This window comes from Pleuronectes platessa, chromosome 9 (assembly GCF_947347685.1).
Source record: "Pleuronectes platessa chromosome 9, fPlePla1.1, whole genome shotgun sequence".
NCBI lineage: Eukaryota > Metazoa > Chordata > Actinopteri > Pleuronectiformes > Pleuronectidae > Pleuronectes > Pleuronectes platessa.
Genome location: NC_070634.1, coordinates 11,706,249 through 11,732,893, shown reverse-complemented (window position 1 = coordinate 11,732,893; position 26,645 = coordinate 11,706,249). Strand labels below are relative to the sequence as shown.

At 43.1% G+C, this 26,645-nt stretch overlaps 1 protein-coding gene across 1 annotated transcript in view; it reads left to right on the top strand.

Moving 5' to 3' along the window:
* Window positions 1–3,538: 3,538 nt before the first annotated feature.
* lingo3a (leucine rich repeat and Ig domain containing 3a) overlaps window positions 3,539–26,645 on the top strand; it is a 35,826-nt gene continuing 12,719 nt past the window's right edge. The window contains exon 1 of the mRNA XM_053430875.1: window positions 3,539–3,741. The gene's annotated coding sequence lies outside the window, so the exon portion shown is untranslated. The remainder of the gene's footprint in view (window positions 3,742–26,645) is intronic.

Here is a 26,645-nt window from a genome sequence, read left to right as displayed (position 1 = left end):
AGAGACCAATGTTTTATGAAATAGAACAATAAGTTATAGAACACTAAGTTATTCTGGCACGTGCGGTACTAAGGTGCAGTGATTTGGAAGTTGATTTGCTCCTCTCCACCGGTGTGTGCCACCTTTCTACGAACCAGCCATTGTGAGAAGCAGTTTTATTTCTATATTTCCTTCTACATGTGGAAGCTGCATTGTATTGGGTCTAAACCTACTTTAGAGGTAGATTGTCAGTTGCTCACGAAAGCTTTGTGTTTGTGATTTACTTTGGTCACTGCCTGAAGTCCTCGTGCATCCTGCTGCAAGTTTGCTGTGGTAAAAACTTTACCCACATTACAAACTGTGGCCTATAACAACTTTTTTATTGACAGTTCATATGCATTGGGTTGACCAGGGTCTCTTTGTGTGGAGTTTGCATGTTGTCCCTGTGTCTGTCAATTTGGGGTTTGGTGAAATTTGAGACTCCATAGGTGTGAATGGGAGTGTGAATGCTTGTCTCTGTATGTTGATGTCTGCAACTAATGACTCTGCAGTTGACACAGGGTTTTATCGGCTACAGGTTACGGTTGAAAACTACTTCTCAGATCCTTTAAATTGAAAGTGATCAAGACTGCAGGTACATAGATTTCATTGAAAGTAAGTGAATATGAAGTTTTATCAGTATAATGCTTCTACAACAAAGCTCCCGAACATTACAAAGACTTAATGGCAGGTGGAAGTAAACAGCAACTGACCTGCATCAAATTACAGTCACATAATCGAGCTGTAAATCCTGCTGGTTTTCGACAATATGATTTTTTGTGTCTGAGGACTGAAAATGTTTTACACACTCTCTACAGCTCCTCGCACCGACACTGCAAATTTGAGGGTATAAGCAGCAGCACTTTTAAATTGACAAATGAGTGTATTGTCCTGGAATTGATGTAGCGCCTTTTCAACCCGCACAGTAGGCAGGAACATTGCCTTCATGTTTTATGTATAACATATTTATCAACATCCCCCCCCCCCCCCCCTTCCCAATACTTCTGCAGAAACCTTTACAAAAATGTTCAGCCAGAAAAGCTCCTGGATGCCAGATGGTCTTCATTTCACCGCTGCCCTCAGGTATGAACCACAGGAGGGGAGGTATGGTGATTATTACAATGCTACCTTGTGGTATTATTATAAAGCTGCTACAGAGCACACTCAGCCAAGTGACACAGAATCCTCCACCTCACATCAAAGCTTCCCCCATAAGCCTCTCAAGGAAATGGTTGAGGGGAGAAAATGACATTCATGAAGGTCGGTGTAACTGGAGGCGATTGCAGTGCTGCAGTTTGGGCTCAACAATGCAACAACCAGCAGCAATTTTCACATCGTGAACAGCAACTCACTTGTGTAATAACCCCATTCAAATTTTGTCTCACTCTACCGTGTGGAGAGTGACAGCGAAGCGTTCGGAGACCGCACATGCACGGAGGCCGCAGCACAGATGGAACCAGCACCGGGTAAACCTGTGTCTTTTGAGGACAGCGACGCAGACTGCAGATAGAACGAAACATGCCACAGCCTCCATTTTCACCGGGATGTGACACTCCTGCACCGCCTCGGGCTCAGATTTATGCTCTGTTAAAAAGCGGCAGTGAAATGTAAAAGATGTGTGATAATGCCTGGAGGAAGAGCGCCCGCCCAACCCCTACTCCTCCTCCTCTTCTTCGTCGACATCTGAGTCACAGTAAACTGGACTTCGAGCACTGCAGTTAAGAATGAATGGAGAGGGAGAAGTGCCCAGTCGGCTTTAAAGAACATATCTATATCTTTTGAGTTCAGACCCACTCGATATGGTAATGTGATCTCGTGTGCGGTTTTTGAAGCTGTGATGGAGAATGCATCACGAGCGGGTACAATAAGTTCCTTCCTGAATATTTATCCGTGAGGAACATGTTTGCTCATTGAGTTACTTAACAAATATTTTTTTCATTTATCTAAGATAGGTCACGAAATGAAATAAACCTTTGAAAAGAAAAATGACTTGGTTAAAAACATCCATACATAGAAATGTTTTCCAGCTCCTCCTCATGGATCCGAGAGGCTTCTCCTGACGTTGGCGTTCATATAAATATCTTGCCATGTTTACAAGTTGCAGCCTGTGATGGCATTTCATCTCACTGGCCTAAATACAAGATATTACATAATATTTTCTGGTGCAACTACAGTACGGTGCAGTTTCATCTGTCTTGTTTTTTAGAGCTATAGAACATCAGGTTTTGGCTTCAGCAGTGATGCGATTTAAAGAGCAGTAGCCTCTTTCTACCCTCACTGTGAAATGAAATACCCTGCTTCACTTAATGCTGTATTATAGCTTCAACTGCTTGGCACAGTTTCTCTCTCTATCCACTCTACAGGAGGATGAAATGAGACAGATGAGAGATTAAAAAGAGAAGGTTCACCCAACTGAGCTGGATAGAGGGGTCCATCCTTTAGTTGTATGGTTGGTGGCTTGATCCCTGGCTCCTCCTGTAGGCCTGGTTTGTTGAACATGACAATGGAATATTGCAGTAAAAGCAATTATTTTACCTTGGCTACAGCAAAAGTCATATCTTTCTAAAAGCATCCAAGGATCTTTCCTTTTAAAAGTATTATCATTGTTTTGTTTAAACCCTTTTTTTCTTTTTACCTTACAAAAGGGCAGTTAAAGAAGCGAGAACATCCTTCTTTTCCAATTGATTTTAACAAATCAATCTAAACCCAGAAGGTTATTTAAGGTAATAGATTCTATCAGATTTCGATTTTTTTTTGAAAAGTCTTAGAGAATGTGGTTTCAACCCAACGTTCTGTTTGTATGTGTCATAATAACATCTTTGAGAAATCCCAATCATGTTTTTTAGCCTGTATATTTGATGTCAAACATGAAATATCCCTCCATTCTGAAAGGAGATAAACTTTGATATTCAGAAAAAACTTATATAGTAAATCTGTACATGTAATATTTTATTATAATTATTCATCTGCTTCTGTATTCAGTTCCCTGTGTTTATTTATTTTACGCTCCACGTGGATTTGTCCCTGCAGAGTACTTTTGAGTATTCACCACCTGAGAGCTAAAGCGAGCCGGAATTTCAGAGCAGGCAACTTGTCTTTCCTTTTCTCCCACAGGACGTGAAGGCAGCGCACCACAGTCAGAGTACGAGGGAGAGAGAGAGAGAGAGAGAGATGAGCCCCAATGAGCAGCAGCCGGGTCTGCTTTGAAACAAACACACTCGCACACACACACACGTACATACACAAATGCCAGGACACTTCTACACGCACACACACGCACACACCCACACACACACACAATCCAGCACCATCAGACGGAGCTGCCTGCCGCTGCCACTGGTTCCGCACATGCAGAGACACGGAGCCGGGAGCCCGCCTGGAGACGATCTACTGCTGCTGCTGCTTCCACAGCACAAAGGAGGAGAGTAGAGGAGAGGATCCAGGCTGGAGAGGCACATATAGATAAACTGGGAAGGAGGAGGGGGGAAACAGGGGGGAGGGAAGGTGAGTGAATGCAGCTCAGTCCGGTTGCTGTTGCTGCTGCCTTCCCTGCTGGAGAAGGAGGAAGAGGAGGATGTGCAGAGGCTGAAGAGGCTGGAGGAGCAACAAAAAACTAAAAAAAATCGCCCCGCAAAGATCCAGAGATCCAGGCAGAGCAGCAGAGACCAGAGAGACTCCAGGGTTGCAGATGTGGATGGAGCGGTGTGCACGGTCTAGTCCTGGGTGAGCCAACTTCTCTTATTTTACGCACACACGCGTAATGGTTCATCTGATCCCCATGTGACACCTCTGTCATGGACATGGTTTTTTGGGGTGTTTTGTTTTTTCCTGTCCTTTGCTATGCCTTCTTCTTTCACGCCCACTTCCCTGTGGTCAGCTCTCACCTGCACAGAGGACCCGGTGAGCGCAGGATTCACCTGTGGTCCGTGTCCATCCTCTCATGGTGCAGTCCCGTCTGATCCATTTGGAGCTTTGCTCACACGGACGTCTGATCTCATTATTTCACACTGCCTGTGCTTTCCTGTTATCACCCTTGAAATATACAGTGCTTGTGTATCCATCCAAGCAGAGCCAGCCACTGTGTGTGTGTGTGTGTGTGTGTGTGTGTGTGTGTGTGTGTGTGCGCGCGCGTTTGTGTATCGTCCGTTACCAGTCCACAATTAGGTTTTAATGGTTTAAACATGTGGTAGAAAGGGGGGATGCATCCTCTGATCGATCCGTGCAGTCGTCCTCGGGCCCGGTGCCTGATGTCAGTGTGACACATCTGAAGCTTCTGCCTTGTGTTTGCTCAGCCTTCTCCGCTCCCCTCCTGCATTTATTGTGTCTCTATTCACTTTCTAAAGTGCAGCTGTGGAAATCCCATGTTTTTATTCATAAGGAAGGTCTGTTTGCTTTTTATTTGTTTCTCAACTGACACGTTGTACATTTTAAATACGGAGTAAGCTGCATATTATAATTGTTAATGCATATTCATCCGGTATTTACAAGATTATTGAAAAGTAGGTATTTATTTATGATATTGAGTGTGTGTTGTCGTCCCCCCCCCCCTATTAACCTAATTATTTGTTGGGCCTTAAGCAGAGTTGGCAAGAAAGTATAGGGGAGACTGAAATGTGGAATGACATCAATCAAAAGACCATTGCACGACACATTATCATTTTTCGAGACCTAAATACCTGAGCTAAAACCCCCAAAATCTCACAGTATTGCAGACTTGTTATGTCTTTAGTGAGTTTGACCATCCAATTAGACAGATCAGACTTTTATCCTGTGAGACTGTCCAGCAGAGAGGTAAAGGACACTGCAGCTGCAGGTACACAAAGTTCCAGTAAGTTGGCGTGCAAAACCTCACGGGGATAGGGTCAATACTTTTGGACAGCTGTGCCTGTGGAGGAATAGAAGGTTACTCAATAATTGTTTGGGGGTTTTCAGTCCTCATTAACTTGAACTGTGCTTGAGCAAACTAATAAGCCCCAAAGAGCACATGATGCCCCGCACAGGCTTTACTGGTGTGTGGGAGAGAGGGTGAATGAGAGGCACAGTCTAAAATACTTTGTCCGCCAAGGGAGAACGGGTCTAAACAAGTGTAGTGTCTCATCAAATCTATATATATGGAGTTGTCCTGTGAATTTCGATCCTGTGGATCCGCCACTGGCCACTATACAGAACTAAAGCCAAGATATCCTCGATATAAACACAGTAGGGATCAAGGGAAGAAGCTGCGGAGGGAACATATCTCCGCCAATCTCACCATGTTACTGAAAGCGAATAACCAAATCCTGGATCCATCCATTTATGCAGATCTGCTCCATTGAATGGGTCCTTCTTTGGGTCAAGCCCCATCCATCCACAACATTTCATAGAAAACTGTTAAGAAAAAAAGCTCCCTGGCAGAGATAACAAGCTCTTAAACCCACACTGGTGTGATAAGAGCTACCTGGTATGAGAGAAACCATTTTTTAAAACTCTGTACTCTTTAATTTGGTCCATGTCCCATCCAATAACATGGCAGAGGCAGGATTTAAAACCTTTAGTGTAGCCAACCACCACAGGCGAACAAGGCACTGTGGCTCTACCTTCGGGGAGCAGTCATGTCGTCCATCTTTAAATACAGTCTATGGTTTCATCCTGCTTGTACAGTAGCCATAGAAGCGGCATCAAAGTGAACATAATTATGTTACAGCTCTTGATGGTACTCGAGGTGCCACTTAGCCCCCCCCCTGTTTGACGGATTCATGAGTCAGTAATGAAATGTGTGCTGACAGGTCCGTGCGCTCCTCGCAGGGCATTGTTGATTCAGGCCTGTTGGCCCCGTCCATTACTACGCCTACACTTACCTTCTCATTTTGTCGCTTTCTGTCGCACATAAAACTGTCAGCCGCGCTCAATAGTGACACTACCTACTGCCAAAGCCCGGCCTGATTGTTTCCAACTCCTAAGTATTTATGGGGGCTGTAATGGGATGCATCTGCTGTCTGCGTGATGAGTGCATTGCTGCTCTTGCAGAGAGGGCCGTGCAGAGCGAGGTGGAGGGAAAGAAAGGGGGGAGGGATGAAGTGGTGGAGGAATGCAGGAGGAAAAGTAGAGTAGTGCCCCTATGAGAAGCTGTCAGCTCCCCGCAGGAACATGTCAGCTTTGACATGGAACAATGACGGGCATGTGTGTGCTGTTCTCCGACTCCCTGACTACTTTAAGGCAATTTTTGTTGTTCAGACAGGGCTTTAACCTTGATGCAGAGCTTAGAGGGACTCAGGGATTTACAAATCTTTTATTTCAAAACATTATTGCTTCATGTGTCGCAACAGCAAAGCCTCGCTGACCCTGTTACCTCAGGTTCAGTCGAACCACAGCTCTGTCAACTGTAAACAGTACCTCTCTGTCCACGCTACCATGCTCTGTATGTTCATCTGAACAGATTTCCTGTACGATAAAAACTCAAATGAATACAATTCTAGATGCTACAGACATTTGTATGCATTTTGTCTAAAAACATTTAGGTCAAGTTATTTCTGTGATGGCGACATATGCTCATATTTTTTTTATTTTATTAGGGTTATTACTGGAAAAGGTGCACATGCTCTAATGTTCAGAAAACGCATCACTTTCCTCATTCTGTCCATTGCTGCAGCTCCTCTTTTCGGCCTCTGTCTGAAACGCTTAATTTTGGCTCCTGTATCTTTAAGACCCCCCTCCTGATAATGCGCAGACTCCCCTGATTGGCCGGCTGGCTGGCTCTGCTGTGATTGTTCAACCAATTGCAGAGCCTGTTGGAAATGTCGGCCTCTGCTCTTGCTTTAACCGGCTTCGTTGGACTGTGCAAGACGAGCCGGTCTCAGTATCTTGCATGCGGAAATATCCTCGGGCCAGATACTGAATCCCTGAAGCCCATAGTGCTGCCCACTGGGTGAATGGCATCCCCTGTAATGTAAAGCGCTTTGAGTGGTCATCAAGACTAGAAAAGTGCTTTATAAATACAGACCATTTACCACCACAATACCCAGGAAGTAACGGCCGGACTACTGGTGAGGTGTCTCAGGAGCAGTGTCTTCTGTTGGGCAGAGGAGCTCCCTCTGCTGCAGTCTTTTGAATTTTCTTTCTCCTATTAAAACAACAACTTTTTACACTGTTGAAGTTTTAGCTTTTTCAATCATTTATCCATTAGCCATCTGACAGATATTTATTATTCATCATACCTGTAGCTGTTCCAACAATTTTTTCATTATTTGTACTTAATGTCAAGCATTTATCAACCCCTTTCTTGTCAACTTAATGAGCTGGGGGAGTAATGAAGCCCTGCACATGGCACTTTGTCACTGTAATGCCAATTATTTCAATGACTGTAATGGAACCCTTTGTAACTACAGGGCTCTTTTGTTTTTAAGCCAACATGATAAAAGCCAAAACAATAGGTCAACCCACCACAATGCAGCAGAGTAATAAAAGTCCTCTGACATCTGGTGGGCAATTTGTCTTCAGAGAATTTTTGGAGGGGGATGCAAATTATGCCCATGGCCAATTAGGAAATGTATTCGTCTATAATTTAAAACTGTATCGCATCATTTTATTTTACATGATATCTTTATAATACCATCCAGGCACTTATCCAAGCAGTGTCCATTTATGTAGACACCAACAGCTGTCACATGCGTTTCGAATGTAGTTTTTAAATTTATGAATTATTTTTCCCAGTTGTCTCTTCATCTCTTCACAAAACTGTCTCGTTTACAACGACAGTGCCTGTGCGACTTCACTGGTCCAGCTCAGGAAGACTGGAACCACAGTGCAGATGAGATAACGGGAGGAAGGGATGTTGTGAAGAGAAGGCTTTCAGCTCTTACTATGCTGCATATTTTATATTATCTTGAGGTCTCTGGATGAAAGAACGTGTGATGAAATGGCTGTGGCGTTTCATGCTTAAAGGGAGGCCAAGGAATCTCATGAGTGTAGATAGACAGTGCTTTCACACTTTAACAGGAGCTCAGAGACTTCGCTACGGCTAAGGCTTTGGGCGTGGAGTTATTTTTCCCGAGTAATGTTATTGTCTTTCAGCAGATGGTGGTTTTTAACTCTAAACTTTATATCTCACTAAACTGATCTGCAAACATAAGAGACTGTTTATGTTCATTTCAGCTCAAGCCGACCGGAATGTTCTATAATTCAAATCTTGGGAGTAAGCGAGCTGATATTTGAATTCTTGTGTCTTTGGATGTAACCGAGAGCAAAATGGTTCCAGCTCTGAGTTGTGTTATGGGATGAAGAGCAGGTATTTGGGGAGTTTATATACTTGTCGTCTCTCTGGCTCATTTCTTTTTATGTATTTCTATTGCCCCTGGCAGCATGAAGCGCTGCGTCTGGCCAGCCATCAAACAATTTTCTCCGGTGTGGATCGACCATCATGACGGGAGATTGAAGGAGAAAATGGAGTTCAAAGCTCCTGAGCTCTGATAGACTGGATCATTGAGCATCAGAACAAGTCATTGTAAGAAAAGGAATCTGAGGATTACATATAGATAGCGTTGTTAGTGCTTGGAAAATTGGTAGAGTGATTGATTGATTGATTGATTTGTCAAGTAGAAGTAACATTTCCTTATAACTGTAACTTAGGCGCCATCTTCCACTCACTCTCAGCTGTGGGCAATACATGGGCAGCACTTTCTCATAAATAATCTATTTTGGGCTACATCCACTTTAATATGGTTAACTTTTAAAGCACATCAATTGGCAACATTTGGCATCCACACTTCACCTTAAATGTAGATTTTTTAGAAATGCACAGGCCTAATCTTATCTTGAAAACTTCGGGCTTGTATTTAAGTCTGGACCGGCTGAAACGGAGACTTAACAATTACGCATATTTATCACACTCCTATCATGTGACCCATTGGTGAAAGCAATGTGGATATTATACTGTGTATATTACAAGCATTGCTAACATTTACTGCCGGTAAAACTTAACACAATTACTGTTCCTCGTTCATAGAAAGTGTTGAATTAATAAACAGAATAATTGATGCAGCTAGGTGTCCACTTCAGTCTGATGGTAAGTGTTGGTTTCTCTTAAGGCTATTTCCTGCTCCCTTTACATATGAAAATGGAGGCGTGTATTTTAAATGATGTAACTGCCCACATACTTCCTTTCAAACTTTCCAAAGGCATGAATGTTAAGCAATGACATTCACTAGAGGGCGGCTCAGAGTCAAAATGTTCTGGCTGCAACAAACGAGTGACGAGACAAAAGTGGAGCAGCCGTTGTAGACAGCAGTAAAAAAATTCTGTCCTTATAGATATCCGTACCTTTTTATCATATAGTTGAGTCTTGAGCTATTGGCTATACTGGCCCAATGATTTTCATTTGTACAGTTCTGATTTGTTTGTATCAGATCAATCAATAATGTGTGTGTATCTTGGGTTGTACAAAAATGGCCCCAAAAACAGAAACAATCAGAATCAGAATCAGAATTATTTGTATTGCCATGTATATTTGCACATACAGGAAATTGCCTTGGTGTGGTTGGTGCACTGTACAAACAACAATATAAAAACAAAAACAATATCGAACAACAATATATACAGTAAAAGAGTTACGTGCGGTTCTAAGTAAGCTTTAGAAAACACAAAAATACTGTTGTCTGGAAAGATGTTTCCTTTGTTCGACAGCCTGATCAACCCTTCCTGACGTGTCACTACTATGCACTCTGCTTTGTCCCTAAATGTCCTCTTCAGCCTGAGATACAGACAGCTGAGGAACTGTGAGCTTGAGGAGGCAGATAATCGGGACAAAGGGCATTTATTATACTGCAGTGTATCCGGTACATGCAGCCCAGAGTGCCTCCAGTTATTCGAGATGCATTCAGAATTATTTACAACAATACACTGCATACATCTATACCACAATAACAACATTTGATCCAAAGCTAAATCGTCCCCAGGCAAACTGTGGCTGCATCAGCAAATCCATATAATATGATTCAATTATATATAACCTTACCTCACCTCTGTATCTCATAACAGTTGGAAACACTGAGCACTGAAGGGCACTAGGCTGTTTTCGCCCTCGCAGGGAAATCTTCAAGAGTTTGTCAAAAGATTGACAAGAGTGTGTTCTTCCTTTGCAGACTGTTTTCAGAAATGTTTCACTCCCCCTGAGGAAAATGTGAACAGACTGTGAGAGATGCAGAGCTGCTGACATGTGAAGACAGCTTTCTGAGCACCTCTAATCTATTTGACTCATGAATCTAATGCAGGCAAATGTCAAAAGCCTTAACTGCCGAAAGTGAGATACCCCACTTGATGAATGATCACTTGTGGATAAAAGTGTCATTTTAAGCAATTTTTTGGTCATCACATGCCTTGTTTAGGTTGACTAATCAATAGTTAGATTATTGTGATATTTTTGGCTTTATGCTTGACGTGGAATCAATCCAATTCCCTGTGTTATTAACCACACGTGAAGCAGCCGAGCCGGACAAACATGGAGGTCTTACCGTGTTTTGAGCTGCTGCATTGAACCACCTGTGTCCCGTGCGCTGACTCGGGTTACATCTTTCATAACGTCTCTCCACGGACCTTGCACACGAGACTGCTCTTTAATCAGCTCTCTTCAATTATGTAGTTATGAACAAGATTAGATCAACACACACATACACACCAACACACACACAATTCTCCATATTTCTTTGCTTTAGTCCTCATATTCCTTAGTGGCATTTAAAAAAAAAACATTGTGTGATTAGACTGATATAGCTAATTAAATTCAGATGCCTCTAGCTCCACCTACACACACACACACACACACACACACACACACACACACACACACTCATTATCTCACCAGCCTTTCCTAAATAGATTTTTAAGTGCCTGAAAAGTAGCATTTCTTTGTCATCTTCTCCCCACAGTCCTGAACGGACTAATGACTTCAACTCTAATGAGATCTTTCCGTATTGTGGTCAGGCACACTTAACACTGTGCAAGGGTATTAAGCAGTGGATTAATTAATCATTCTTCAAATGGGTCCTGTCATCAACAGTGTGTCTGACTCAGCTGGGCCCTGAACTATCGGCTGTTTACAACCTGATGATGATGATGATGCATTTAGATCAAGATTAATGTGATTAGTTGTGCAAAAATAGAAATTCCTGAACCTGAGATCTACTCTGTGTTTGTGTTTGTGGAGCCGTTTGTCTGACTGCCTCGCTCTTCCTGCACTCGCGCTCGTCAAGATATTGGCGCTTAAACCCGCTGAACCTGTTTTTAAACGTCCCAGTGAGCCGTCGGTATAAATGAAGATTAAAGATTCACGCCTCTTTGCATCTTCACATCGGTCCATAACCCCCAACGCTCTGCTCCGCTCTCTGGATCACACCGTCAGCTAAAGCAAACTTTGATCTTTTTCTCTGTCTTGAACATGAATCAGATAATCGGCTGATCACCACTTTCCTCAACTGAGGATCAGTGGAACAGAGGTGTGAGCTGGAGCCGCTTAGTGAGGCTGTCTTCTCCGTTTGTGTTGGTGTGTTGCTTTATGTGTTGTGTCCTCGGTCACTTTGGTTTGATTCTTGAGAGAGGAGAGGCGTGACGTGTGAAAGTACAAGCTGGGATTTGGAACCTCTCGATGGGTGGTTCTAAGTTAGCTCATTGTTTTAATGTGCAGTTCGCCATTAAAGGAGAGTAAAATCAGAAGAATGTTTTTAATCTCATGCCATGTTAGAAGCTACATCCAGCAGCCAGTTAACTTAGCATAGCATACAGAAATAGCTAAGCTAACCTACTTAGCATAAAGACTTGAAACAGAGAGAAACATCTAGCCTGGCATATGTATTTATTGTATGTTTTTAATTAGTAATTTGAAGCTACCAAAAAAAGGTAACATTATCACCTACATTTTTCTTTCCTTTTATCAATCTGTACATCAACGTATTTTAAAATTTTTGGACAATCAGCTGACAGGTTGCTATACACAAAAATAACCTCTGTCCCTGAATGCATATCATCATCAATGGAGAATTGGATCACCAGAGGGATTACACTTTACGTCCACCTTAATGTAAGTCTAAATGATGTTAGTTATACAGCGAGGTCGGACATGTCCTGTTGAACTCACTTTGTTCATTAGTGCTTTTGAGCTTGTAGCTTGGAGGTGTTAAGACCATCTGCCGGCTGACAAAAAATGTAACACATGACTTCATTATGGGGATGTTAATTTAAGCTGAGCTGCTATTTCCAAGTGACCTTTTTAGTTTGACAAGAAACGCAAGTGTTTTCTCTCTGGTTATTCCACCTTTATAGAACCTGTGGGAAAAGTGTGTCAGATTAGGGTTCTCTTTAAGATTGGAAATGATATTGGTTATAGGTCATTTCATAATTGCAACCGGTGCAATTTGAACAGACGCCAAGTGATTGAATGATATGACAATTACGAGCTAATAAAATGGCATACAATTTGGTTGTTCAGAAGTAAAAGCCATATGGAATTTTATGTGCATGTAGTGTCTGAGTTCGTCTCTTCAGCCCTTCTTAGGCACAAGCCTTTTTTCAGCCTTATCAAGCCCGGGAAGAAAATCTCTCCCTTGTTTTGTCTCTGCATCATTTGAACAAATACATCTGCAGCTGTATGGGTCCATGTGCAGCCGTGACAGATGGGTGTGATGGGGTTGCACTTAACAGACCTTGGCTGCTCGTCCTCCCTCGCCTCCTTCCTCTCGTCTTCTGGTTTTTCTTTGGGAACATATGGATTCGGCTCGCCTGTCAGAAGTGTTTGATCAAAACGAGTCTGCTGAGGATCCCTGCTTTGAACTGAATCGCAGCTGTGGCAAGTTTCCCCTCAGTTGTTTGGGGGCATTATAGAGTCTATACCCGACTGGTGAAATAGCTGGAGCACTGTGTGTGCGTACTCGGCCCATTTTTGTATGTGGAGGCGGGCGACATGCTGCTTCTGAGAAGTAAAGGGTTATATTTATCAGTGTAGATCACAATCTGTGGATGTGTGCATCTATGAATATCTCTGCTCGCCACTGTGCACATACATATGTACACAAACAAGTCTGTGTCTATTAAATGTCTTCCTGTCACATTCCTTCAGTTTGACTGGTGTACTTTGTTAGGTGTACGGTTGGCCACACTTTGAGGTGAAGAGGACAAGCTGCTTCTCGACATCAGCGGGGACCCTATGAATTTATCATGGGAGCCAGAGGAGCAACAGTCGGACAGTGTCGCATGGAGCCGACGCTTTAGTCGTCCTCACAAGCCTGTCATCAGTAAGGGATGAATTATTCATCGTTCCTTATTTCTTTCTCAGAAAAGAAAAAAAGAAAAAATCTGTGAATCAGCGACTGGGCCACTTGCATGACGGCCTGTATGACAGTACGCTGTCAAAGCTTGCCTCATCCCTTTCACAGACAGACGCGCTTTCCTCTTCCCGCACCCATGCTTTCTTTCAAAGAATTTTCCGTTCATCTTGCCTCTTTTCTCTTGCCTTTGTCTCACGCTGAAAATTTCATCAGAGCCACTTGCGATGGATCTCTCAGCTGTCTCTCTGTGCGAGGAAGGCAGCCTCTGCTTGTCAGACTAAACATTTTCAAAAGAGCCAGTGAATAATTCGTATGTCAGGATGGAGCTGTTTGCATGGATGGAGCTTCTTGTTGTTTTTGGTGCGGTGGAGCGTACTTCTACCTTCATCCCACAAGCTGTTTAATCCCCATATATCCAATGCTGAGTTTCCTCTTAGATGTTTGGACGGATCTATGTTTGGGGCAGGTCACCATTTACTAGGTGCCCATAGCCGTACCTAGAGACGCTAAAGAGGGCCCCTCCCATGCCAAACAAAAAGGCCATGATGTCATAATCCACCACAGTTGGTTGGGGAGATAGCGTGGCATGGTGATCCCCTCTACGGACACTGATTGCTCATATCCCTTGCGCTGGCATCACGAACATTTGTTGTTTGCCTTGGGGAGGAATTTCCCACTGAAGGGTTAAGCCCCCCGACTTGACTTCTCTTTCATTTCCCGAAAATTTTTGACAAATCTGTGTCTAGCAGAGGGAGCGTTAGCACCCCTCCTCTTCAGCGCCTCTGCATCCCTCTTTTCCTTCTCTTTTCCCCTTCGGGGAGGACAGCTGAGTCACTCTCTCCTCCCTCTCCTCATCGTCAATCTGCTCCTGCTCGTCTTCCTCCACCTTCCTGCTGGTCTCTTGCAGTAAGCCCCCGTCACAGGAGCTGACAACCTGTGTCAATCGCCAAGGTTCACGGTAAACGTCCTGCAGAGTCTCAGATGAGAGTGCGTGTGTTTTTTTTTCAGCATTTAGCTGGATTCATGGATGCATATTTGTGGTCTTAATGTCAGTGTGCATTTCCCCGTATTAGGCCCTGCTGTTAGAGTTGTAGAACAGACCAGAGCAGCAATAGCGGCAGAAACACTGAGGTGGAATCTGTCTCCAGTTGAGATTTACGCCAGAGAGATAAGAGAGTGCTGTGGCTGTCATCCGTCCATCCAATAACACACACGGTTACAGTCTGTTTCTCTGAAGTGCCTCATTTTTGACAAATACATTTCAGGCTCTCCTCCCTCCATGGTTCTTTCACGATGTGTTATCCCCCATCACCTTCCCTAAACCATCTCACTTGTCTGCTTCCTGTTTTTCATCTCTCATTCCCTGTTTCCTCTTATTTTATGTTGCACCAGGCCCAGTTCTTTCATGTGTAACGTATGTTTGAAGATATTCTTTTCTTTATTTTCCTATTTTCTTGACTCCTTTTCTTTGTCATTTGGTGGACTCCTTCTCGCCTGCTCCTCTCTCCCTCTCTTCGGATGCTTGACTTCGTGCCACCCTTTAATAAGAAGCTCATTGTTGCATTAGCTAATCCCTCAGAAGACGTGGCACAGATACAGGATCTACTACTTCTCCGACTTCAGCTCGTAGCTATAAACAGGCGCTGCTTTCCAGACAAGCATCGCCTCATTATTCAACTGAGGCAAGCAGGGAAAGCAGGGGAGAACTAATACATTTGTGATTTAACAAATGAATGATTATCTCCATGGATTTTGTGCAGTCGTTTTTTTTGGGGGGGGGGGGGGGGGGGGTGAATGCTGGGTGTTGACAGTGATATCAACGTTAGAAGATTAATCCACAATTAGCTGCTGTGGTGTGATGGTGCTGGGAGACTCTTTTCTGTCTCTCTGTGTCGTCAGCGCGGATCAGTAATTGCCTCAGAATTCTTCCTGTAATTAACACTCTTGGATAATTACCATCGGATCCCAGACCTCGCTACTCTGACATTATTAGACTCAGCGTGGTCGGAAGTGTGTCACTGAGGCTGTATCCACATTCCTATGTGAACACTTGAAAACATATGAACTCATCAACTGCTACGGGTACGCCTGTCCACACGACTCAAGAGTTTTAGAGCCGCTAAAACTGAAATGCTGCCGGCTACGTTTTAGTTTGAAAACTCCAGGGCAGTGTTTTTGTCTGGACGGGCAGAAACGGAGATGTTTATAAGTAATGACGTAGACACTCTGCTTGCTTATTGAGTCTTCTCGGTCATGATTTGTCAGGCTCATATCACATGATCCCTTTCTGTAGGAAAAACAAATGACACCAGCCTCAGCTATCAGTGTAGAATGCAACATTAATGATCAATTACAAGCGTTATTGTTTTTAAAGTTAATTTCTTCATATTACAAAGCTGCAACTAACTTGCTGTTATTTGAGTAATCGCTGATAATTTTGATAAAAGTTTGAACGGGGGATTAAAGTCTTGTGCTCAGAGATCGTTTTAGTAGTACGGATGGATAATGTCTTGAAGGCCATAAGTAATATGCTAAATAAAAGGTCATTTGCACATTAGCATTTCTGTTCATCACGTACAAATTCACATTTTGGCCGAGGCTGATTCCCCCTCTCAGCTGTCCCAAATACAGATCGCTCTCTCTGTCTCTTTCAATCTTTGCTGGGGCGAGATTAAAGCTGAGTGGAGGAGAGCTGGAAAGTGGACCGGGCAGCGTGGCAGTTCGTGGCGGCACAGGATTAGAGGTCGGGACAGTGAAGTAGGCCATACAAACAAGCTCAGCTGAAATATGGACAAGAGACCATATATAGACAGGTCTGGAGGTCCCAGTACATTTCATCAGCATGTTGTTATTATGCTGTAATCCATGGACTACATGTGTGTCAGCCAGGGATAATTACTGGTCAAGGACACAATATTTCTGTTTCCACCTTGACGCAGAGTCACAAGTCAGAAATTGTATTTTGGTGTGAGATTAATGTCCTCATGTCAGATATTTGAGTCTGTTTGGACGTTTGTCTGCATTTTAGGAAACAAGGACATGACACATTAGAGCAACAAGACAGAAAATTGATACATATTCTCCTTTTTTTAGTTTTAGTTGTTGTAACTTTACTTTATATGGATATATTTATTAGAGAAATGCAAGAAAGCTGGGCGAGAAAGTTGTTCTTCGGGCCCTTAAGATGCAGGACGGATATAATGAGACGAACACCATGAAATGACATGATACACAAAAAACGGCAACGCACTGTGATTCCCTCGTTTCCCTGTGCAAAGTATTGAGCCAGTGCGGTTTGGTTCAGTCAGCGAAGATGGATAAAGATGAGAGGGGTGAAGGTGAGGTCAGGAATGTCAGCCAGCATCGTGTTACAGCGATGAGGCACAGAAGAAGCCAGCTTCAAATTTCTGCTCATCAAGGGCTTAAATTCTTTATTTTACATTGAGCTATTTTTACTCAATACCAACTGAGGATGAATGTAATTAGCACGTCCGCACGGAACTGACGAGACAAGTTTCAGTGAACAAGTGAACTGGAGGTAGCATGCAGCGTCTGGATAACCACAGTGAAACCTCCTCTCATATCTTTCCCTTACTCTTCCATTACTTAAGCTTCAACGAACCCTAATAAATATTTTAACTTCTCTTTTTACCATTTCGGAAAATACACTTGACTTTCTTACCAAGATTTGCTAGTGATCGCGAGCAAGCCAAGAAATGTTCCGGCACATAACCACTCGCCTGTAAAACCACAACATGTTGATTTTACCTTCATTTGTAAATAAGATTACACAAAAACTGGCTTCTCATCCGTGTGTTTCACAAACTGTCCTGCTGTTCCTCTCCGCTAAAGTTTAGAGGAACAGATGACATTTTTCAGTCCAAACTTCTGAAGGCAAAGTATGAGGTAAAGGTTGCCGGATGACATTTGTATGCCACATCTCGGCGTGCCTCATTATCCTTGTGCTTAAACCTGAAAATGTCCCCTCCCTTGCTTACTCTTCCTCACCTCCACTGCTTCCTCCTCGCCTTCGTCACTGTGGTGACAAACTTTCCGTGGCCGTTCTGTCGCAACACCACAGACAACCAAAGTCACCTCCACATTGTTTGTGTTGTCACCGGACAAGCTGTGCATGTCTCACATTTTAACATGAGGAGGTTTCACTGAACTCGTGCTTTGGAGATGAAACGTCTCACCTTGAATGTGTCTACTCAGACATAATGAGGCATAACCGTGTGAAGTTGTCTTTAACTTTCAGGAGTCCCTTTTCCTAAACTTGTGTATTTCTAGTTGAGTGAGTGTGGTTCGTATAAGCTGTCTCTCTGTCTTCTACTCTGTCATTGTGAGGGACTGTAGCTGTCCTTCAAAAATGTTCGAAACACCCTGCTAAAGGACGACTGGTCCCTGTGTCCCGTCTAATATTAAATCTGATAATTGAATCGACTTGTTTCAAACTCTGTCACAGATGCAGCTACAGCCAAAGTGACATTTAGTGGATATTACTGAGATGATTCTGTCCTCCTGAGTGAACAGGGATTAAAGTGTCTGAATCTGCAGTTTGAAGTTTTTCAATAAATTGTTGCCAACAATTTCACCATGTCAACTTAAAAGGGAAACATGTCAATTTTGCGTTTGTTTCCATTGACCCCAAATGTTCACTTACTGCAGATTTAAGCTTCAATAGATTTTCACATATCTTTCATTTGGTGTGGAGAGCGCAGTTCCCCAGAGGAGAAGCAGTTTCACTCCCTAATAGTCATGAGAGTAAAATCTTAAATGCCTGCAAATTGAGGAAATCAGATCCAATCTTGTGTTTCTGTTTTAAAAGTCTCAGCTACTGATTCTTGAAATCTACCTTATTAGGCTTTTGACAGTGGCTCAGTCAGCAAATCTCTTGAACACTGTGGACAGACAGCTGTAGCATCTAGTATGATGTGAAATACGCACTCTCAGCTATCTGCTCCATCTGTCCTCTTGCTAGTAGCAAGTGCAGTTCTCACGTGGGACCTTCAGCGGTGCAGTGGCTGAGCTGCCCAATTCCGTCAGGGCCTTACAGCGACGTCTCTTCCTGTTTCATTCCATTGACAAAACTTTCTCCACCCCACTGCTGTCGACTGATGAATTATGAATAGATGTGAATCCAGCCGCACCGCCTGGCCAGGCCTGAGGATTACTTTCAATTTGCACAGCGCTCCTGCTGCTTACCCGCTGGCGCGCATCGCCAGTCAGACTTCTTTCTCAAGGGACCTGGAGGGCAGTATTAGATTGCCTCCCGAAACTCTAACCCCACCAATCATGTAAAAAGTTAGAGAAATAATTTGCTATGGATGCTCAGTGCAGTGTATTTTGTTACACAATATGGGGTCCAGTTGCTGCCCCTGTGTTTGACTCTTCCCTAACGGCATAGATTCTAACACATAGATAACACTTCTCACTTTCCTTCTGGTAGGAAGGGGAAACTGCGGTGCATGTGTGACCCCCTCTCAGAAATTCATTGACACCGGGTAATTGGTTGCAATTGGCCCAGATGATGAGCAGGCAGCAGGCAGTGAAAGGGAAGTAGAGAGGACGGGGATACTTTTAATGAAGCTAACGAGAAGGACACAGAGAGCCTGCAGGCTTCAACTAGGATTAGAGCCGACTCCAGTAGATTTAGGCTTATGATACTTCCAGGGGTCGCTCAACCTTGACGGGCGAAAAAAGTACGAAGGAAGAGTCTGAGTCGGGAGATGGAACGAGATTTTATGTTGTTTACAGTTATGTAGATATCCGTTATATCTGTTATACTTACGATCTTTAGTTGCTCTCCATCCAGAGCTGTTGGTAAACAAAGAGTTTTCTAAAGGTCAGTGTCCTCAAGACACTAACCTTTTAAAGGACAACTCACATACTCGCACAGTGTGGGTGTGTACGTGTAGTTGTTTCTGTGTGTGTGTACGTATGTGTGTGTTATTATGCATGCATGTCTGTTTCGGTTTCTCTGTGCAATCATCCGTTTTCAAGTGTAAATTTGAACACATAAAAGACTTGGTGACTCTTTGTGTGTGTGTGTGTGTGTGTGGTTGTGTATGTGTTTATGTGTGTGTGTGCTTGTGCATGAGAAAGATGATGTGAAGTGCAAAGGAAGAACTATGAGTGTGTGATGTGTGATGTTGGCCTAATATGCCCCGTCTCTGCCTCTCTGGATGTGGCAGCGAGTGTGGGAGCGACGAGGAGTCGAGCCAATTGGCATGGAAGCAGCCTGGGTGGAAGTGATGGCTGGTGACACAGTGGACAGGCAGGCGAGCAGGAAATACACTGCGGCAGGGAGACTGATCACACTCACCTCCACCACTTCATGCCTTCATCTCAGTGCCATTTAAAAAGTGCATTGGCGACACTGATAGACACCTGTATGTTTTCATTCATGGGAGAAATTAGTTCAAATTAAGTCAACCCTGAATTTAGGGCTCCACTTTGTTTACTGGAATTAATGTTGGCTGCGAACACGGCAGCTATTCATTCAAGCCTTTGCCAAGGATTCTCATTAACCTCAGTCCCTCTTTGGGTAATGGAGGCTGGAGCCTGCTTCTTTATTTATTACTTCTAACTAAATGCTATATAGGAGAACTGTGCTGAAATCACCTGGTATTTGTTTATTTTGTCAGAAGCACTGGGGCCACATGATGAATTGCCACTGTTTGTAGAAATATACGAGCGTTGGGGCCCTGGGTATCTTTTGTATGTAATTAATTAGAAAAGGTGGGAAAACAACAGAATTGTTAAATTAGCCCCAGCTCTATATTTCATCAACATAATGGAGACAAAAGAGAATATTATACAGTGATGCTGTTAGGATTCAGGGAAATGTCTGGACTCTAATTGCAGAACATAGGGGCAGAGACAGGAAGTGGATTTAAAAGTTTGAATGCACAAGTCGTTAAACACAATGTATGAATCAACACTTGGAATCTTCAGAGTCTCTGGTTCAGATGGATCCAACCAGGTTAGTTATCTGAGGCTGAGTCCAGTTGAGTGAGTGTCCTGAAGGAATAGCAGGCAGAAGTCCTTGCATGTACAGTATGTGGGGCAATGGTGGCTGGCTTATCAAGGCCGCTTAGGGTAAATGCAGGTAGGTGATCCTCCTAAGCACAGTGATATTTAGTGGTAAAGATGCATATTGAATCAGAATACCCCTCACCTGCCCTTCCCCTTCCAAACATGAAAGAGAACCTGTGATAGCCTTCAGTTGTCATAAAAACTCAAAAGGTTTAGTTCGTCCATTTTGGGCTACTGTAAAAATAATTGTGGCCACTGTAGAGAGGACCTGCTCCTAATGTCACAATAAATTACTTAAATATAAAGGGCCCATTCTAGGGTAAAGAAAACAATTTGTACAATTTAGATGATTAAATACTAGTGAGAATATCAGTAGGATTATTTTATATTCAATTTCTGCCAATAGATCCCTTTCACCTAAATCACACACTGAACTTTGAAAGCATGATACTTGTATTTAAAAGTGTAAGCATCGGACGCTTTGATGCTTGCACGCTCCAAATCCTTAGAGGAATCCACCCGTTGGATCTTCTGTTTCTCGAGGATGGAAGGACACATTGGGAGGAGCTTTCGAAATGAGACAGTCTTGTCGTGCCGCTGAGACGCAATTGGTCTTCCAATGCAGACTCTGAAGGACTCAAGTTAAGGAAAGTCACAAAAAACTGGATGTCTCCGAATAATTACATTTAGAATTTGATCAGGAAGCTTTCAAAGACACCAATTTAAAATGGCACCTGATGTCTAGTTGGATCTATTGCTATTGTTCTATTCTATCAACTTCTCAGTAATTGCCAGATACAATTTTTGAAACAAAAATGCCCACAAAGGATTTGGACAAGGCACAGTGAATGTTTTGATCTGTTCACTCAGCACAACCAATCTGTCCTTCCTCCTAATTCTCTCAAGTATGTTCTCCCTTTTCTGGTGGTCTGTCACATCTCATCCCTGCTGAAGTCGTTTAAATCGCCTGAGAAGCTTCCACAGGGGAAGGGGAGTGTTGGTTGATTGACACACACTGATCACACGGGCTTAAAGTGAGGGTGGTCATTTGATAGGCTAGCTGCCAGTGGCTACATTTCCACGTGACAAGCTGACTGAATAGTGACTGACGGGTGTCGTTGTTCCACCGTTGTGTTCACAAGGAAAGGACAGCGAATACTCCCCTATACTGCCATCCGTATTTTATTATTATTATATAGTTTTATCCTATGTATTTACCATACAGACATGAGTCATATCAAACCCTTGTTAGAACATCTTCAATTTCTCTTTAAGCCTCCTGACAGGTAACAGGAACCATTGTTTATTTCGCACATAACACAAACATTTTTTTTTTCAAATAAATAATGAATAAAAATAAAAAGAGTAATGACTGTTTACTTATTGGAAAGAATTTACTGCTAAAACAGGAAATATAAAAATTCATAATTAACGACTTTAATTAGGTGCTTTTTAAATTATCCTTAGTCTTTTCAGTGAAAGCTCTCGAGTCTCATGAGGCTGTGAAATAAACAAACAGAGGATAAATGAGTCTGCCACCCCTGTAATAGTCCCACGTTACAAATTACTGTTGCAGAACGTCTCTAATGAAAGTGTGTAAGGTTGTGTGTGTGTTGATAGGAAAGCAAAGCTGAGGGTTTTTATAAGCCGCGTCTTGCATCACGGAGTGTGTGTATGCGTCCAGGGTAAGATGTGTCACCCTGCATTACAGTGACGGCCTGTGGCCCATCAGAGAGTGGCGTCGAACTTAATGTTCTTTTGAGCCACGGATCCCTTTGTGTTAACTCAAACTGACTGTGCTCGGAGGCTCTGTGTTTCTGTGGGAGCGTTTGTGTAGCAAGCCCAATATTCGTTTCAACCTTCAGCCGTGAACAAAAAAAATGAAACCACGTCAGACCAATGAAATCCTAGCAGTAATTTATTTATCTCCAACAGTATGAATGCGGTAGATATTGATTTTTGAACTCAAGATGAACTCTATGGATTCAAAAGGTCTGGTCTCATCCATGTTGAGTTTAAAAGAGAGAATCCGATGAATATCCCATAGACTGTCTCTCTTCAGACCTGTTGTCTAATAATTGTGACCGTGAACATTTCAACTCCAAGTTCACATTGAGGATCAGCTGATCTAGTTATATTTTAAAGCACCGTTGCTACTTACAACTCTAAATTAATGAGTATTAAAACGAAGCTTTTATGACTCTATCGTCTCAGTGCTTAAAAGATGGGACTTTCATATCAACATTGCCCTTGTATAACACATTCACATTAATGAGTGATAAATGGCCTCATTAGAAGGGATGTTATTTTTAGAACGTCATGCTGATAAGATGAAAATGGGAGACATTGGGCTGCCCACTGCTTTCTTTTGCATAATGTTTTAGGATATGGATTTATTTTAAGTTGCATTGTGTCCAAAAGAGAATGAAGACATCACATGGATAAAGAGACGAGGTGTTATCCTGTTATTTTTCAGACATTTGTTGAATCTAAAGTCACATAGGTAGAACATAGCAGGAGATGATCCTGGTCAGACATGTTCACAACAACTGTAAAATGTCCTGAACCTTCAGGCGCAGGGTTAGGAGCTGCTCAGATTTGAAATCATTCTGTACCAGTTCTGTACCAGTACCTGAAAACGAAAAGTGCCTTTTTTCCCCGCTACTTTGCTCTCTCAGTAATTCCAGGAAATGTAGGTTCACCTCCTGGAGTTAAATATGTATCTTAGTGAGCCCATGTGAGAATACAGTTAAAAAGCAAGTGGTTGAGCTGATGATATTTCTAACACGCCATGGAACCACACCATATCACTCAGGTGAGGGGTGGAACCAGGGTGGAGAGGGAGGACATTACATATAGATTTTGTTTTTTGTTTTTTTTCGGGTGTGGTTCCATGGCGTGTTAGAAATATCATCAGCTCAACCACTTGCTTTTTAACTGTATTCTCACATGGGCTCACTAAGATATTTTCTAGACATTTTACTTGGGGGGGGTTGACAGGAAACGTTCTGGAAAATGTCCACACCAACCAACTCGGACATTTGTCTTCTTACATACAGCGGCTCCAGAAACTTTCAGGAAAATGTCCCCAAGCTGTAAAACATATTGACAACTATTCACGTGTCACTGCAGGACAGAGGAGCGTATATACCATCAGTCATGCTGCTGTCAATGCAGTTCTTAATGATATGGCGGTGTCATGTTTGTCCCTCTGTCTTTGAATACAATATGTGGCCATTGCAGTTCCAGTTAAGGTCAAAGTTTCCATGTCAGTGGGTCACCACCATGTAGCATAACATCGTCAATTATTTAGCTTCTCTTCGTAGACGGCTTTAGGTCAATAAGCCCTGAAACAGTTCTCTGCTATTAAAGATTCATGACACATGGCAAGATGCTTTATCCCCTCATTGTGTCCTTTGGTTTCACTGTTCATGCTTTGCATAGGACAGAAGTGCAATTTAAGAAACTCAGTGTGATTCATTATTATAATGAAAATCCTTTTTGACTTCTTTAAGCTATAGTGTCTTATGTCAATCTGGCATTCGGTCCAGAGGTGAAATGTAAATTTCCAATATATATATATGATCATTTAACTGCATAATTATTATAATGCGTGGCATGAGGACTACACCACATTAGACAAGAGCACTGTGTGCACATCATCCATCTTCTTCTGACTTCTCCTGTCACCTCAGTGTCCGCTGCTGCTCGATGGACCCCGGTGTGGTCAAATACTCCTACATGTACACTCAGCTTGAACTTAGCACAGGAATTCTTCTTCCTGACTTCACAACTGTGCCTGCTCACATGTATACATAGAGAACAGGTGCTCCTACTCCACACCAGCACCCACAGCTTTCTTCTCTCCACTCAGCCACTGTTGTCCTTGCCTGTGGTGGGTGACCTGACCCTGCCAGTAATAACAATCCATCACCGCACTGCAAGGTGGAAGTGTCAGGGACATAAATGGGAACAAGCAAGTCTAGTCTTTTTTTTCTCTCTCCTGATTCTTTCTTTCTCATCAGGTGAATGTGAGTGTGTGTGTGGGTGTGTGTGTGTGTGTGTGCGTGTGCGTGTGTTTGTGTGCGTGCGCTACCTGGATCGTGCACTGCCAGGGGCGTCAGGGTTTCCCTTCACAGACTGAAGGACACGGACGATGGTTTCTCTCAGTGCAAATGAGTAATGTGTTTTCTCCCCGGGACACTAAACAAATAGTACAACCACACACACATACACACACATGCACACGCGCACACACACAGTGAGTTGTGCTTATGTAAAGCATGATGAGTGGGCATAGAAATCAGTGCGAGCGCAGCCATTTCGGGAGCTTTTGTGGATGTGATGCATGGGCCGGTGTTCCGCAGAGCACTCGGCTACACCTACACACTCTCCAACACGCTTCCTGCTCATTTGTCAGCTGTGTGTTACACCTGCAGCAGAATTATTGGTGGAACAGTTTTCTCTCTCCCTCGATTTTGCTATTTGCCTTTCTATGGAAATGTATAACATAATAACAGCTCTTGTAGAGCTGTACCGGGACATCATGGGGATTTTTTAGATTAAGCAACTCTTTCAATGGTGTCAAAAGATGTGGTGATCTCACACTCGTCTTATATTATCTGGTGATGAAATATTAATAGACATGAGTGATTCACACCATTGCATTGTGTGACAGGTTCTGTCATTGAGATGAATATGGCCACGTTTATTTTGGGTGAATCCCATGGGCATAAATGTTGCACTCACTGCAAATACTCAGCATCAAATGAGTATTAATCTGTGGCTGACAATAGTCCATCCATACTGCCTATCCTTTGAGGGAGGTGGGGGGAGCTGGAGCCGATCCCAGCTGGGACATGTCCAGTGTATCAAAGTGCCGACACAATAAGACAAACAACCATTCACCCTCACATTCACCCTTATGGACAATTAATTAATTAGCCTCCAAATAATCTTACCCCAATCTGCACGTCTAGGACTGTGGGAGGAAGCTGGAGCAAACCCATGCAGACACAAAGAGAACCTGCAAACTCCTCAAAGAAATACCCCCAAACAGGGATCCAAACTGGGAACCTTGTTGAGGCGACAGTGCTAAGGACCACAACATGGTTACGTCCCTAACAATAGTCCCTTTTCCTATAGCTACACTTTTTTTTGTTGCTGTTTTGGGAAATGAGTTAGCCCTGAAAATTAATGAATGAAAGAGTGAAAAGTCTGTAGGAACACATGTGCAAACTGCTGAAGTTGTATAATGAGACAGGAGTACATCCACACTAATATGTTTAAAATGCCTCACATCTGCTCCGTGCGGGTTTTTTGAGCCCATACAAAACTAAGGATGATGCTGGTCCCATTTTTATTTTGAAAACCTCGTGGCTGCATTTTAGTTCGGAAAAGCAGAAACTGGGACATTTGGAAACAATAATGCAGTCGCTTCCTTACTAAGTCTTGACAGTCACGACTTGACTATTCAGTGGGGAACTTTTTAGGAAACGATTCGAAAGCAGTTTAGATTTATTTCTATATATTTCTATATATATATCTCTTTTAACATCTCACATCTTAAAATGGTATTGGCTATGACACATAGAGCTCTGCATATGCTTATACATGCCCAGGCGGAATTTTCTCTTGTCTCACTGTTACACACGCACGCACGCACGCACGCTTTTGGCTGGCTATAGAGGCTTTGCACATACATTAATGGAGTGTGATCGTGTTTAATGTGCGCGATTTAGCCGAGCATCAGCAGTGCCCTCTGTCTGATCCCGTCCTAATGTCCTCATGTTGAAACATGTGGGTCCGTCCCCATCTATTATTTTCAAGAGCAGAGAAGGACAGCGTTTGCATAAGAACCATTAGCTTAATTTGCTGTCTTTCAAGCCCCAATTGCTTCTGTTTAAACAAATCGAGACAGTAGAGGATGTGAGGCTGCAGTAAAGGTGTAGTCCCGAAAATAAATCATGCAGCTGTTTTGCACAGGAAGCGGTGGTGAGAAGAGGATGAGGAGGAGGGGGTAGAGTGGTGGCAGAACATCTCCCGGAGCCCCCCTGCCCCTGCAGTTTCACAGCCCACCTCAATGTCTAAATCTGGCTCTGTTGCTAGCTAACCTGCACTTGATTTCTTTTTTCTTTTTTTACTTAAAAGCCACTCGTCTCACTCTCTCTCTCACTGGGCATGTAGCTGCAGTGTTCAAATGGTAATTGGCCTGTGGTCAGAGAACACATGAGCTCTGAGGCAGCTGAGAGAGAGAGAGAGGGGCCACATGGAGACCTGAGGAGCTGTAATTATTTAGTG